General features: G+C 43.4%; 1 protein-coding gene across 2 annotated transcripts in view; it reads right to left on the minus strand.

Moving 5' to 3' along the window:
• The window catches only part of SMPD3 (sphingomyelin phosphodiesterase 3), a 277,909-nt gene that overhangs the window by 159,978 nt on the left and 104,225 nt on the right, over window positions 1–13,706 (minus strand). For both annotated transcript variants that reach the window (XM_043983989.1, XM_043983987.1), the window contains exon 2: window positions 3,535–3,613. The gene's annotated coding sequence lies outside the window, so the exon portion shown is untranslated. The remainder of the gene's footprint in view (window positions 1–3,534; window positions 3,614–13,706) is intronic.

Below are 13,706 nucleotides of genomic sequence, written 5' to 3' on the forward strand. Positions count from 1 at the left end.
CTACTGGTTAATATTGGCAGATCATCTGTAATTTATATTCTTGGAGTAATGTCTCAGGCAAGAGAGAGTTTAAGGTCCTTGTTCATGGTCACAAAGCTAGTTTAGGTCCAAGACAAAACGTGAAACCATCTGCTTTACTGAAGAGAAGCAGCAGGACTTTCTCCGGTTCTCCGGTTCTGGGGCTGACCCCCTAACATGAGTATCTTTAGTTCATAGGGTCCTGCCTAGGCCAGTGGCCCCTGGCAGATATGTGGGGAGGGGGTTTGCTGTTAATATATTTTCCTAATTTTATCCTACATTTCTATCTTAAATAAATTCTTATTTTTCTTCACTACAACGTGATATCATGTGACTGTGAGTAGTTATTGGCTGTCTGTTGTGGTGGAATTAAAAAAAAAAGACTTGAACCCAGGTCTTTCTGCCTCCAAGGCCAGGCCTCTAGCCATCACATCATACTTCCTCTCATATACACACACAGAGATGAAAAATACTGAGCTGAGTTGTTAAAATTCTTTGGTAAGACTGCACCATTTTAATCTCTTATGATAAGCAGCAGCTATTTCTGAGATAGCTGAACAGGGTGAGGGACTCAATCTCATGCTTGCTGAGTTAGGAGGAGCTGCCTGAATCATAGAACAGCCCTTTTAAATTTTGGGTAAAGAAACAAATGCCCCGAGAAGTTGAGAGATTTGGCTAAGGTCACACAGGTACAAGTGCCACAGCCAGATTTGAACTCAGATTTGCTGGTTCTAAATTCAGTGCTCTTTCTCCCACAAGCTTTGAGCTAATTGGCCTAGCAGAAAATAACCTAAGTGAGCAAATTTCCTGATAATGATGATAATAATAATAATAATAATAATAATAATTTTGTGTGGTAGTTATGGTCTTAGAGAGTTATCCTAGGCATTGAAAGGTTAAGCGATTTGCCTACAATCACACAACCAGGATTTGTTAGAGGCAGGATTCGAACTCAGGTTTTCCTGGAGTCAAAGCCAACTTTCTATTGGAGACTTGACAACACTGTGAGGTAGACATGCTAGTATTTTCCCCAAATTAAAAGACTGGCCCATGGTCACATGTTTTTGTTGTTGTTTGTCCTTCATTTTTGAAGAGAACCAATGTCATTATGGGTGACATCTTGAGTTGCCCATGAATAGGATTTAAGTGAGGCAGAGTTCACAAAGTCATCAGTCTCACTCTCTCTTCCATAGTCATCAAAGTTCAGTGGCAGGACAAAAGTCAAGATGATTGGTGATGACCCAGGATGCAATGGATAACTGACAGGATGCAGACATCTTTGATGTCTGACCAAGGTCTCATGGTCACATAGCTGGTGTCTGAGGCAAGATTTGAACTCAGGTCTTCCTGACTCTAGGTACAGTGCCCTCTCACTTGTATCACTTAGTTACCTTCTAAAGAGCCCTTCATATTTGGGGTCTTGTGTGACTTTGAGAGAGTAAGCTATTTCATAAATTTAGTTGACCAATAAAATTAAAGTCCTGAGCCAGATTTTCCTATAGGCCATAAAAACATGAGATTTAGCTGTTAGGGCTAGGATGGCTGTTAATCAATCAATCAATATTCATTAAGTGCTAACTTGGGGCATCTCTGACCTCATGATTTCCTTGTCCTTCAATAAGCACATTTGTAGCTGCGTGGAAAGGGGGCTCTCAGTAAGCAATGGGAAGGCAAAATCTCTTTTGGACATGATTTTGGAATAAGACTAATCCTGGTGAATTAAAAAAAAAAGATTTCGTGCCATCTGGATAAAAGGACAAGGGATGAGAATGGAGGGCTCGCGAAGAGACTTAGAAACAGATGTTGGGAGGAGCTCTTTCTAATTCTTTCTGAGTGTTATGTTAGCATTTGATGAAAATTCTCTGGGCTAGCTAGGTGGCACTACAGATAAAGTGCCAGACCCAGAATCAAGAAGACTCATCTTCCCCAAATTCAGACACTTACTAGCTGTGTGACCCTGGGCAAGTCACTTTACTCTATTTGCCTCAGTTTCCTCATCTGTCAAATGAGCTGGAGAAGGAGATGGTAAAATATTTCTAGGCAATATCTTTGCCTAGAAAACCCCAAATGGGGTCACCAAGAGTCAGACACGACCAAATAATAAGAACAACAAGAAGAAGATTCTAGAAGGTGTTTTGGAAAGGCAAGATGCTGTATCAAAGCCAAGTAATAGGAACTATTCAAAGGGAATGAGGGAAAGTCAATCCCTGCTAGAGTGAAAATCAAGACAGAAACTTTCAGGAAAGTGCTTAGAAACAAGAATAAAGCTTTATAAAATCTCTGGGAGCCAACAGCAAAAAATACATATGCAAAATGTATAGAAATATGGATTCTACCTTTCCAACCTTGTCTTTTTTTGGGGGGGGGGCGGGGCAATGAGGGTTAAGTGACTTGCCCAGGGTCACACAGCTGGTAAGTGTCAAGTGTCTGAGGCTGGATTTGAACTCAGGTCCTCCTGAATCCAGGGCCGGTGCTTTATCCACTGCACCACCTAGCTGCCCCTCCAGCCTCGTCTTGAGGTATGCTCTTTCACACGTCCTTTGCTCCAGCCAAACTAGGCTACTCACTGCCCCATCTCTGTGTTTTTGCTCAAGTTTTCTAAGCTTGGAAGGCCCTCCCCCATTTATCCAGAAATTCTGACCATCTTTTGAGGCCCAGTTCCAATGGCACCTCCTCCAGGTGGGCTTCCTTGATTCCTCCTGACCAGAAATATTCTCTTCTTTCCGTGAACTCTTGTAAGCACTCAGTCCATGTCATGGAATTTTCACCTTCCACTTTGTATTATATTTGTATGCCTGTTGTGTCCCCTCCCCCTACTGGATCCTTAGCTCCTTAAAGACAGGGACTCTGTCCTATTCAGTTTTGTATTTCTCCCAACATCTTGCCGCTAGAGAATTGAACCTTTTAGCCGCACACGGAGGCTCACGGAATAATGCTTTATAAATGGTTATCGAATCAAATTATATACAATTCAAACCCCCAGCTTTCTCCTCTCTCCTACTAAGAATAGAATTAGAAATCGTTCTTGTCCAGCCCTCTCATTTTTCAGACGAGGATACTTGAGGTCAGAGAAGGGAAGTGACCCAGGTCACTCAAATGGGTTCTTTGATGGCTCTTCCCACTAGACCCATTTGCCTCTTGAGTGGCTTGAGAGAGAAACGTAAGAAAGTGAAGACCCCATTCTTTGGAAGGCCCAGATTCCCTGGGAGTGACTAAACTCGTGAGAATAGCAGAAGAGGTATCGTGCTTTCATGAAAACGAAGCTGGGGAATCCTTTGAAGAACCAATTTCATGGTTCTGGTTCAGGCCAATCTCTCAGAAAGGTCTGTCCCTTTGCATCCTATTAAATTAGGAGAACAGCAGTCATGGGCATTCCTAGTACAGTGATTTCTACTGGATATTCTTAGGGTTCTTCCGCCAAAGAAACACCCAACTAAGTGAGCAGCAGTCATACCTCTGTTTGGTTCTTTGCAGTTTGACAACTTGGGAATTGTTCTTAAAGGATAGGTAACTTACCTGAAGGAGAATTCCTTGTCTGCTCCGATGTTTGGAAGTCTTTCCTTCTTCAGAATGGGAATCACTGACAATTCCTTATCTGAAATGAGAAAAGTCTTGCTGTAGTTTTAAGTAATAGGGCCTTCTGTACATAAACCCCTCCCCCTCCCTTTTTGTGTGTGTCAACTTTCAAGGCCTCTATGGATGTTTATTTGTTATTCTGGTGAACACATCCCTGAAGGCCACAGCAGGCTTCATGAGAGGCAGTATGAATGAGGGAATGGAGAGCCAGAAAGAATGCCTCAGGAGGAACAGATTCCCTGGGAATGAAAGAGCTCATGAGAAGAGCAGACCAGGAATCCGGGGCTGAAGCTGGGGCTCTGGCTCTCTCTCCTGGGCACAGCACTAAAACCTCTGGGACTTCAGCTTCCTTATTTGGCAAAGAAGAAGGTTGGACTAGCTGACCTCAGAGGTTACTCTCATCTCTAAATCTATGATCCTTTGAAGATAAACAAAATCCTGTCTCTGCCTCTAACTCCCAGTTGTCACTTAACCTCTCTCTGGGCTTAAAGGAACTCATTGGGTTTCTTTATCTACGAAATGAGAGGGGTGAACTGGATTTTTAAAAAGGTTCTTTCCTGCTCTGAATTCTATGAATGTCACCAAATCCTGCTAGAATTCTTCTATAGTTTCTCTAAGGTTCAAACCTCCCCCCACTGCCCGTTTTCTGTGGTCAAGCCCTATGCCAAGACCTCAGTACATCATCTCTGTATTACCAACCACCCAGGTATCTTAAGATGGTCTCCCTACCCCCTATGGGGCAGTTAGGTGGTGAAGTGGATAGAAAGCTGGCCCTGAAGTCAGGGAGACTCATTCTTGCAAGCTAAATTCTGACCTCAGGTGCTTCCTAGCTGTATGACCCTAGCCAAGTCACTTCACCCTGTTTGCCTCAGTTTCCTTATCTGTCAAATGAGCTGGAGAAGGAAATTACAAACTAGTATCTTTGGCAAGAAAATGCCAAATGGGGTCCTGAAGAGTCAGATATGACTGAAATGACTGAACAACAACTACCTCCTATCCCACTGTACACTGCTATTAGACTGGACTTTCTCACACATTCAGTCAATCAGTCAACAAACATTTATCACACACCTATTGTATCCTAGGCACATTGTGCTAAGCACAATGGGGACAACAAGGAACACAAAGAAAGGCAAAACCAGTCCCCAACCTCGAGGACCTTACAATAGAGTGGGGGAGATGACATATAAATAGCTAGGTACATACAAGTTATATAGAAAGTAGAGGGAAGGTAAACAGAGAGGGGAAGGATTTAGCAGCTGCAGAAGGTGGGAGTTGAGCTGACTTCCAAAGGAGCCTGGGGAAGCCAGGAGACAGAGGGGTGGGGACCCGGTGTAGCATTTGTTCTGATTATCTTACTCTCTTGGTTAAGAATTTACAGATGGAAGCAGCTAGGTGCTTCAGCCCTGGATTCAGGAGGACCTGAGTTTAAATCTGACCTCAGACACTTGGCACTGTGTGACCCTGGGCAAGTCACTTAACCCTCATCACCCTGCCAAAAACAAAACAAAACAAAAAACCAAAAAAAGAATTTACAGAGGCCTCTTACTGCCTACCAAGTCAATTATAGGCATACTCCAAGAAAGGTTACACTGACCAATGTCATTCAGCATTAATGTCGTTAATTCAGTCTAAGCAAAGCCCACTGTGTCATGGGATAGGACTGGAGCAGTGTTCAGCATTGTCCCTATGGAATGATGTCATTTCATCTGACATATTTTGGGCAGAAGAAAATGAATAATGTTAGGTGGAGTGGGCCTGTCTTCTTCACAAATACTGGAGGCCCTCCCTACCTCAAGTAGATCCTTCCCCTCCCTTACTTAAGCCTCTCCCATCACTCCTTGGCCCTCTGCTCCAGACTGACTGGCATCCTGATGTTCTCTCTCTTTCTTTCCCTTTGCCTACCCTGAACTGCCCTGGTGTTTATTCTTCATTGATCTGTCTATGTATGCATATGGAGTAATCAAGAATGAGGAGTTGAGGTTGACTAAGATGGGGTGGAGATAGGAGAGACTAGAAGCAAGGAGACTAAATCAGGAAGCTGATTTATTATTGTAGTTTTTATTAGAAATGATGAAGGGGGCAGCTAGGTGGCGCAGTGGATAAAGTACTGGCCCTGTATTCAGGAGGACCTGAGTTCAAAGCCAGCCTCAGACACTTAACACTTACTAGCTGTGTGACCCTGGGCAAGTCACTTAACCCCTATTGCCTCTCAAGGAAAAAAAAAAAGAAGTGATGAGGACCTGTACTATAACTGAACTGAACTACTAAAACCTGGTGGTTATGGTAGTAGAATTGATTTTTCAGTCTTTTTTTTTTTCTGTTATGTCTGACTCTTCATGACCCTATTTGGGGTTTTCTTGGCAAAGATACTGGAGAAATCTGCCATTTCCTTCTCTAGTTCACTAGACTGATGAGGAAACTGAGGCAAACAGGGTGAAGTGACTTGCCCAGGGTCTCCTAGCTAGTAAGTGTCTGAGGCTGGACTGGAACTCAAGAAGATGAGTCTTCCTGACTCCAAGCCCAGTGCTCTAATCACGTCACTACCTAGCTGCCAGCGGAATTGATAAGATGGCAATAAATTGTATATGGGGGTGAGAGAGGGAGAAATATCAAGGATGATTCTGAGGTCTGATCTGGGAGTATGGCAGTGTTCTTAACACAAATGGGGAAATTAGTAGGAAGGGCAGGTCCAAGAAGGAGAGAGAATGTTGGAAGAATTGTAGCATTTAGGCCTGGATGGGATCTTGGAACATGGAATTCTAGAGTTAGAGGATCATTTAGCTCAGCTCCTCATTTTATATTTAAGGATACTGAGGCCCAGGGAAGGGAAGCAACTTGTCCAAGGTCACCTGGCTGGTAAATGGCTAAAATCCAAATTTTATGACTCTGGGGTTGAACATTCAAGCTTTAAGGGATACCCCTTCGTCCTAATATTCTAGCATTTGTTCATCAAGTCCATATTTTTTCAGTTCGTGATTTTGTAGAATCCACTTCTATCCATTTTCAGCTTTTGTCTTTCCTGACTGAGGAATCATAAGATTTTTAGCCTTTTTTGTACTTTGCTAGGTTGGTATAAGGTAGCTTGATGGCTTGGGGGATAGAGTGCTGGGCCTGGAATCAGGAAGACTTGAGTTCAAATCTGGTCTACAATGCTTACTAGCTGTTGTGACCCTGGGTAAGTCACTTAACCTCTCTTTGCTTTAATCTACTGGAGAAGAAAATGGCAAACCCCTCTAGTATATTTGCCAAGAATACCCCATGGACAGTATTGATGTGTTATGGTCCATGGGGTCATGAAGAGTCAAACACGACTGAACAATAACAAAGGTTGGGATAAGAATAACAGGTAGAGGACATGATTCAATAAAGAGATAGAATTGAAGATTTCATGTTGTTTTCCACGACTTCCCCTAGCAGTTGCCCACCGTTTTCTTGGCTTCTCTGGCCCTAGCCACCCACTCCCTTTAGCAGAGACAACAATAACTCCCTCCTGCTCTACCTACATAACGGTTTGGGGCCCATCATTAGAAGTAGAGCTAGCATTGTTTCCCCCAAATGAATCCCATCACAGTTGTCCATGGTGAAACTCATCTACCATTCATCTCATTCACAAAACTACTCAGCGTCATCTATAAACATGGAGGTTACTACAGCCTAACAGGAGGATGGCCCTGGGGCCCTGAACAAAGATGAAATTGTTTCTGGCCTCAGGGAGCTTATATTCTCCTGGTCCAATTACCCAAGCTTCATTTTCTGTCTTCAGGTCTTTTACTTATCTGTGACACTCTTGCTTAATCTGAAGGTGACTGACTGTTTACACAATAGGCTTTAATGTAGAATCCAGTGAAAACTTTGTGAAAGCCTGTACAAATTCAATCCACTTGTCTCTCCTTGTTCACACGCTTAATTTACCTCTTTGAAAATCTTTCCCAGATTAGTCAGGCATGATTTTCCTTTACAGAAACAAGGCTGTCTTTGCAATGATCTGTTTCCTTAAGTGTTCCGTGACGTAAACTTTTACCATCGATTTCCCCATCTTCTGATATGGACCTTCACTAAAGTCCTCTGATGCCTGATCATGACATGGGAGTGATAACAAGTGATAACAAGGGTTCAAAGCCTTTGCCGGGACAATGAGAGCACTGCTGGTACAGTCAGGCCTGTGCTTTAGGAAGAGCAATTTGACCCCTCAGTGGAGGGCAGATTGCAGTGGGGAGAGACTGGAGACCCACCCACAGGCTATTGCAATAGTCCAGGCTCAAGGTGATAAAGGGCTACACCAGGGGGTGGCAATGGTGGGGGAGAGCAGGGAGTGTATAGAAGAGGTGATAGGAAGGGAGAAACAAGCACTTGGCACTTGATTTGCTATGGGGAGTGAGGCTGAGGTTGAGGAGCTGAGAATGAGCCCTGGGTTGAGGGTCCAGGTGAATAAGAGGGTGGAGGTGTCCTTGACAGTAATAGGGAAGTTAGGAAGAGAGGGGATTGTAGTTGACTTCAGTTTTATGCATGTTGGGCTTAAGATGTCTATAAGACATCCCGTTCAAAATGCCCGAAAGTCAGGAGGAAATGTGAGACTGGGGGAGAGAGGTTAAGGCTGGATATATTGATCTGGGAATCAACTGACTAGAGATGATAGTTGAATCTATGGGAGATGGGGAAATCACCAAGTGAAATACTATGGAGGGACAGAGCATTGGGGGACGACCATGGTTAACTGAGGAGTGGTCAGACAAGTGGGAGGAGAATGGGAAGAGAACAGTCATTAATTTAAGATTGTCAACTTCTCTGAAACTTAGAGTCCTAGAGAGTTGCCTGGGGGCATTGAGGTAAAGTGACTTGCCCAGGGTCACACAGTCATGATGGTTCAAAGGCAGTACTGGAACTCAGGTCTTCTGATTTCAAGGTGAGCTATCTATTCACTATGTCACTAGGGCAGCTAGGTGGCACAGTGGATAGAGTGCCAGGCCTGGAGTCAGGAAGACCTGAGTTCAAATATGACCTCAGACACTTATTAGGTATGTGACCCTGGGCAAGTCACTTCACCCTGTTTGCCTCAGTTTCCTCATCCATAAAATGAGCTGGAGAAGGAAATGGCAAACCTCTCCAGTATTTTTGCCAAGAAAACCCCAAAAGAGTTGGACATTTCTGAAATGACTGAACCATCACATAGCTCCCTCTCTCCCTGTAGATGATTTACAGAGGTGCTGAAGAATGGGGAAGTAATTTCAGGCAGGAAGAACTAGCCTGATAGTTCTACTTCAAAGACCAAATACTTTCCCAAGAACGTCATTTGTGTGCCATTTAACTGTGGTGATCAGCAGGAGGGGTCAGAGGTCAGGATGCTGGTAAACACTAGCAGCCATATAGAACATGCTCTCCTTACCCCCTGGCCCTGCTCCCCACTCGCCCCTGTGACACACTGAATGGCTACAAGGATGAAAAATTGTAGGAGAAATATTCATTGTTTATAATCTATTAATATTGTTTGAACCTAGCTTTACGTGGCCAAAGATCGTCTAACCCCAAGATTTTCCCCACGAAGTCAGAAACCTTGCCCGTCACCAGCTGCTGCCCAGTCTTTATGCCAGGTCAGGTACTTCCAGTTGTAATGGTCTGGAAGTTGGGAGAGTGTAATTTCTAAGCTGCAGATCTTACAATCTTTGCTAGAGGGCTGGTAGGGACCTTAGAAGCCATAAACCCCAATCCTTGATTTTGCAGATTAGGAACTGAGGCACAGACAGGTTAGTGATTTTCCCAAAGTCATTCACATAGGAAGTATGGGAGAGAGCATTTGAACCCAGGTCTTTTAGATTCCAAGCCCAGTACTCTATCAGCCATACCTAGTGTCCAGCCATAATCTCCATCCTCCTATCTGGAAACTGATTTGGGGTCTCCTGATTGTGTACCTAGATGTCTAACCCTTACCTTCTTCTCTTACGTCAGGCATACATTCTGGCGAGCCCTGCATGAAGGGTGAGGAACTGGGGCCAGGCACTAGATTCACCTGAGATCCTAAAGGGTGGCACCCCTAGCTGCACATTACCATTTCTTTCTAAGTCATCGAGGCAATGGAAACATCTTTGGTAGGACTGGTTAAACATGAGAAGTTTACTACATAATAATTGGCTCTAACCAGTAACAATTCCCCAGCCTCCAAGTCTCAATCCCCCAAATATGTCTTATGAATAAAATTGTACCTTTGTTCAAAACAGAGTTAAGTGAACAGAAACTAGCATTTAGGTTGTGAGTAGGAATAAAGCAGACTTCCTTGAAGGAATGTACTCTGAGTGTCTCAAACCTTAAAATTTCAGGAAACTTTTTAATATCATTTTTTTAAACAGTAAAAACTTGTTTGGAAAGGTATCATTTCCTCACCTCTCCTATGCTATAAACTTCTCTTTCTCTCTTAAAAAGCAGCAGCAACAGTAACAAGAGCAACACAATTCAACTAGCCATGGATTAGAAATTTTAAGAGAGAGAGAAAGAGAGAGAGAGAGAGAGAGAGAGAGAGAGAGAGAGAGAGAGAGAGAGAGAGAGGGAGAGAGAGAGAGAGAGAGAGAGAGAGAGAGAGAGAGAGAGAGAGAGAGAGAGAGATTGATTGATTTCATTTGTCAGTGAAACGTAGCTGAATATAATCTTAGGTAGCTCTTAGCCTATTCCCACTACATTTACACTCATCCTCATTATCCCTCTTCCTCCCCCAAGTAGAAAATGCTCAGAAATAAGAACCTGCTGTCTTTAGAGAAGGAGTTGGAATCCAGCGGTCTCCCCCTTACTCTTCTCTTCGGGTAACAGAGCAGTAGAGATAGAGAGGCACTTGCTTAAATAGCAGATCCAAGCTTGGCAGAGGCTGTCATTCATGGTTGAGATGTTGCGTGATTCCCGCAGGGAGACGACTACACAGATGGCCATTTACAGAGCACAAGAGGGCAGTGTCTCAAAAGCTAACTGTGGCTCAGACCCCAGAGCCAATTCGTTTTTTACTGAATTCACTGAACTCCTTGAACACATTCCACTGAGAAGCCTTATGCAAATGTTAGCAACATTATATATAGCATCCCGGAGAGTAAAATACTCCAGCTCATTTTGCCAAGGTCTCCACCTCAGATTAACCCCCCCCCCCAAATGAACCAATTACTCATAGGGTAACTAACTCCAAGTAATACCTGACATGGGAAGAGAGCTTTCAACTTTTCCAAAGTATTTTTATATTCATGATCTCATTTTATCCTCATAATAATCTGGTTTGCCAATTAACCCCTCTGTGCCTCAGTTTCCTTATCTGTAAAATGAAAGTTGTCATCCAGTTTACCCATTTAGGAGAGGTATTATTTTTCTAATAGATACATAATCATTTTAAGTATTTGGGTTTGTGAGGAATAATATCTGCCATACATAGGTATCTGGATTGAGATCTTCATTTCATAGATGAGGAACCTGAAGCACAGAGAGGTTAGGTGACCTCCTCAGAGTCACACAGCTAGCTCCTTAATCTTCCCTGAAGTTCCTTACGTCATATCATACTGCAGGGGTGCGACAATCTGCTCATTCAAGTCAATTCTATTCAGTTCAATTCGATTCAACTGCTATTTATTGGGTGCTTACAGTGCCTGGTCCTATTAACAATACAAAAGGAGCATATGAGCCTAATTCCCTCAGTTTCCAGGGTGGCTGGAAATGAAGAATACTCCTTCAAAGTGAGAAGATCTGAGTTCTGGTCCTGATTCTCTGACTTATTAATTTGGCCAAGCCACTAAATCTTTCTGTCTAGATCTCCTTTTCTGTAAAATGGGGATGAGTAGAAATAATAATTACTTCACAGGGCTTCTATGAGGAAAATGCTTTGCAAACTGGAAAGTGCTGTATAAAAATTATGGCTTTTTAAAGTGTTGAAACAGAAATAATATAATCTCTCTCTCTCTCCTCTGTCTGTCTCTCCCTGTCTCTGTCTCTCTGTCTCTGTCGCTCTCCTTCTCTGTCTGTCTCTCCCGGTCTCTCTGTCTCTCTTCTCTCTCTCTCTCACTTCTCTGTCTCTTTCTCTCTGTCTCTCTCTCAGCACTTTGTATTCCTTTACCTACATATCCTGTTCTAGCTGGCATTAGACTTATTTATCTTCATGATTTACCAGCCTGGGAGTTCCTGGAGGTCAGAGACCCCTGCCTCCTCTCCCCCACAACTCAGTTATCTTTTTTTCTCCCTTCATTTTCTAGCAGAGTATTTTATAAATAGTAGATGCTCAATACTTACTAGCTGTGTGATCCTGGGCAAGTCACTTAACTCTGTTTGCCTCAGTTTCCTCCTCTGTCAAATGAGCTGGAGAAGGAAATGGCAAACCGCTCCAATAGCCTTGCCAAGAAAACCCCAAATGGGGTTATGAAGAGTCAGACATGACTGAAAAAACCACTGAACAGCAACAAGGTGCTTAATACAAGTTTCATTGAATTGTTTGTTGAATGGAGAGATGAACTATGCCCAGGAGACAGGAAATCATTTATGATAAATGGCGAAGTTTGTGGGAGCAGAAAGTGCTAAAATTCCTGAGTTGGACGTCAGAAGACTCAGGTTCTAGTGCAGCTTTGTCACTAACTAGCTGTGTGACCTTGAGGAAGTCACTGGGCCTCTCTGGGCCTCAGTTGTCCCATATTTAAAAGGAAGAGGTTGGAGATTTTGCTGAACTCAGAATTCCATCCTATACTAACATTTTATTCTATGCTGTTTCTCACCATGCTGTACACCTTTGGACCCCTACACCATGTTCCTCACGTGTCCCTTCCCCTCCCCCAATCCTTTCCAGCTTCCTTTTGTGTGTTGTCTTCTCCCATTAGATTGTAAGCTCCTTGAGGGCAGGGACTGTCTTTCTTTTCTATAATTGTATAGTACTTATATATGCTATCTTATGTCCTATTGTGCTGGGCACATAGTAGGTGCTTAATAAATGTTTATTGACCTAGTTTAAGCTAGTCTAGTCTAGTCTTGTCTTGTCTTGTCTTGTCTTAGTAGATCAGAATAAAAGCCAAACTCTAAGGGTAAAGAAAGCATGAGAAATCATGGCTGGAAACATCTATTACCCATGATTCTTCCAGGTAGTTTCCTGGCTGCCCCAAACCCCAATGTCTGAAGCTCAAGGCCCACCCAAAGTCTGCAATGAAGTGTGTTAAGTTTGTGATTATCACTTCATGATGGGAACTCAGTCCTTGTCAGCATAGCCAGAAGACGATGTTCTGACTCAGAGGGGGGCAAATGGCATAAAAGTTAACTACTAACATTAGAGGTCTTCATTAACAACAACAATGATTTAAAGGCCACTTGCATTTTCACTTATTAGTTTGCCTTTGAGGCTTATGGGATTCTGGCAGAAACAGTACAGTAATGATGGTGCCAGTCTGTCCCTTCCTGTGAGCAGGCGAGTCCCTGATTGGGTTGAGCATCTTGGGGTTGTTTTTTATTTAAATCCTTTGAGGAATGAGTATTTTCATCTCTCCCAACACCCTCTCTGCTGCCAAGCAAGGGACAGGCAAAGCAGACAAGCAGCATAATTTGTATCTACTTCTATGCGATAGTGTAGACAACAAGACCAGAGACTCAATAAGATGATATAACCAGCCTGATGGAAAAATGATGAGCAATAGAATCTGAGACAGAGACAGAGATAGAAAGGGTAAGAGAAAAAGGGAAGGGAGGACTGTTGGAGACAGGAGGGATAAGTGTGTTGTGTTCTGGGAGAAAGACCAAGAGACCATGAGCTAGTGAGAGGGAAGAGAAAGAAGAGGAAAGGAGGGGGTGGGGAGGTAGGGAAAGACAGAGACAGGGGGAGGGAGAGAATGAGAGGGAAAGGAGGAGAGAGAAAGAGAGACAGAGACAGAGGCAGTGAAAAAAGAGAGACAGGGAGAGAGACAGAGGGAGACAGAGAAAAAGAGAGAGACAGGGAAAGAGACAAAGACAGGGAGAGAGAGACAGGCAGAGAGACAGAGAGAGACAGGCAAAGATAGAGACAGAGAGACAAGATAGACAGGGAGACAGACAGAGACAGACAGACAGAGATGGGGGGAGAGAGAGAGAGAGAGAGATCCATAGACATACAGAGACAGGGAGAGAGACAGAGATAGACA

Source organism: Dromiciops gliroides, chromosome 2, assembly GCF_019393635.1.
Source record: "Dromiciops gliroides isolate mDroGli1 chromosome 2, mDroGli1.pri, whole genome shotgun sequence".
Lineage (NCBI taxonomy): Eukaryota > Metazoa > Chordata > Mammalia > Microbiotheria > Microbiotheriidae > Dromiciops > Dromiciops gliroides.